Genomic DNA, 3,005 nt, shown 5'->3' on the forward strand with positions numbered 1-3,005 from the left:
CCCAGCTGCTGTCCCTCCTTCAATGTGGAGCAGCCAGGCCCAGCCACAGAGCTGCGGCTTCTCCCTCTCCTTCCGGCCTGGGGCGGGTGGGTCTGGAGCCCCCCGAGAGAAGCAGCCTTCTCCCCTAAACAAGCCTGGGCCCAGGAAAGCTGTGAGGCGGCCCCTTCGGGGCTGGGCTGGTACCTGGCAGTGGCAGCTCTGGATCCCCAGCACAGAGGACTAAGGAGGTTTGTCTGGGAGACAAAAGGGGTCTGTCTGTCCATCTCGCAGAGGCGAGGACAGCCCAGGGCCGAGCCGGCCCCAGGCTCGGGCCTCCCCCCACCCCTGCCCCCAGCTTGGCCTCGGGCACCCTTTGTGTCCATTCATGAATTCGCAGCTCCTGAGAGGCAGACAGCATCTTGGCTCAGTCTTTGGGAAACAGAGTGGGAGGAAAAACAGCCCTTGGGCTGGTGCCACCTCAGAAGGGCTGTAAGATCCGAATCCCAGGGTAGAGCGGGCCAGAGACAGGAAGGGGAAACTGGACAAGGGGTGGGAGCGCGGGGGCTGAGCCCGATGCCCGGCCTGGGGAACGCGGGCACGGCCCGTAGGCGAGGACGCGGGCCTGGACACTGCACGTGGCGGGCCATGGGGAGGGCGGCCTTGCGGTGTGCGCGTGCCGCAGCCCCTGGGGAGCGCTTCCCACTGTGACAGTGAGCGACCACCTCTCAGCAGGGACCACCCCACCCTCCCTGCCTCGCCGGAAGCTGACAGGTAAGAGGGCTCACAGGAAGCCCGACGTTCCGAGCCAGAAACCCTGGGGGTGAGGCTCCCACCTCTACAATTTTTGCACCCAGAGATTACAAAGGGACCAGAGCCAGCATCCTGCCCACGGCCCGGCCTCCCCGACTCTCTCCCGGGCAGCCCCGCCGTGCTCTGCCCTCTTCCCGGACCACCCTTCCCTCTCCCACACACACCCCCTCCAGCCTCCCTAAAGAACTATCTGAATTACCCACCCAAGTGCCTCGCCCTCCCCAGGGCTTCCCCAGCCCTCTGAGGGGGGGCCGGCTCCTCCAGCATCTACTGCCACTCGGTCTTATGACAGCACCCACCTTCCCTCCTCTCTCCATCCAGTTCAGGTGGAGCTACACCCCATCTCCACCCCAAGCCATGCCTGACTCCCAATCCCCAACCTCCAAAAGGGGGCGCTGTGATCTAGACCTGGCCCGGTGACAGCTCTGAAATGGGCATGTAATGCAAGGCAGGACAGGGGAAACCAATGCCAGGCGATGCTGCAGGGAAGGGACCTCGTCATGAGGACCGTGAGTGGTCCGGACAGCGGAGCGCCAGAGGGAGCAGCGCCCGGAGAAGGAGGGAGACAGCGGGTCCTGTCCGAGATCCTGGACCCAGCTGCGCCCAGACCCACCGACTTCCCGCTCCTGAAGGCCGGCAACGCTTCTTCCTTCTCTCTTTTCTCCTCCTCCATCCTCTTCTTCTCTTTTTCCTTTACGACAGACAGTTCGCGAGGAGCCTTCTGTTCCTTGTAGCTGAGAGCCCTCAGTTCACCTCCAAGCCCCGCCTCCCCCGGGCACGCAAGCGGGAGCCACACCCGCGTTTCCAGCATATTAGTCGATATCTCAATTGTGCGCTTGATCGCACGGGGCTGTTGGCAGACTGAGCCCTCCCCTAAACTTGAAGCTTCTGGAGGGCAGGAGGCAAGCTCCGCAAAAGATCCAGGTTTGCACCCCAGATCCTGGCTCTCAATCAAGTTTCTGAATGAATCAATGAACCCACTAAGCAACAGTGGGTGCCCACCCAGTGGACAAGTCTGGCATGCCTGCCACATGCCGACCATGCGGGCCCCCCCGCAGGGGACGCAGAGGGTTTGAACAGAGCACCCCTATCCAAGGGGCTCACGGTCTGGCTGAGGGATGGCAAACAAAGATCCAGGACCTCCCGTGCTCTGCCCTGCTCCACTATGGGGACCTGGGACAAACCCGGAACGGTGACTGCGTCGGGGCGAATCTGAAGGTGCGTTTCTGCACTGTGGCCCGTCACTTAACTGGCACCTGCGGCATGCGGTTCATATGCGTTTCTTTACATTGCCCTCCGAACCACCCCGTGAGGAAAGCCAAATTTCCCGTTTCACCTATCCCTGCTCCTCAGCCCCTCACCTGGCCACGTCTCCACCTGAAGTTCTGTCACAGTCACCTGCTTGTCGTCTGTTTCTCACAGCAGAGCGCGGGCTCCGTGAGGCCAGAGCACGTACCCCCAGCACCCAGGACAGTGCCCGACGCGTCACAGGCGCTCGGCAATTACCGGCCGAATCGATGGACTAGTGGAATGCAGATTTACACGTAGTGCCGCCAAGTGTCCCTGGTGAGGGACCGGGTGTTGCTTGTCTGTCCTCTTTGTGGTCAATCAAACAACATGCTCGGCACAGCCCCAACCTCTTTCCCTCCCTCTCCAGCCCCAGCCCCAGCTGATGACTTCGACCAATGCAGTAATTACCAAAATCAAAGCCACAGACTCCTCCCAGCTCGCCCTTGGCGTGCTGGCTCTTGCCGGCTGTTTGGGGAGGCCCGCCCGCACGACAGAGCTTCCTGAAAAGCGGGACAGGTACTTAGTCCCAAGACGAGTCTTTCTCTTGGTGATCTCTTAAGGATAGGGGGTCTGCATGACTCTGCTTCGTTCTATGTTCTTCACTGTCCATTCTGTGGCCACCCAGACCCCTGCAGGCCAGAAGGACACGTCCCACACTCTGTGAGTGCGTGCACCTGGCCCATCCCTCATGCAGCTATGGAGGACCCGGCGCCCAGGGACGCTAGGGAACCGGTTCAAGGGCACCTTCAGAGGGGCCGCGATGGGCAATACACTGCTGGAGCACTCAGTGTGTGCCAGGCTCTGGGCCAAACACTCGCCCTCTTACAAACTGTCCATTGTACAGACTAGGAAACTGAGGCTCAGAGAGTCAATCACCGAGGTTAGTACGACTTACTATTATTTCTCATTTTCCAAGAGAGAAAACC

Source organism: Pteropus vampyrus, unplaced genomic scaffold (genome assembly GCF_000151845.1).
Source record: "Pteropus vampyrus isolate Shadow unplaced genomic scaffold, Pvam_2.0 Scaffold90, whole genome shotgun sequence".
NCBI classification, from domain to species: Eukaryota; Metazoa; Chordata; class Mammalia; order Chiroptera; family Pteropodidae; genus Pteropus; species Pteropus vampyrus.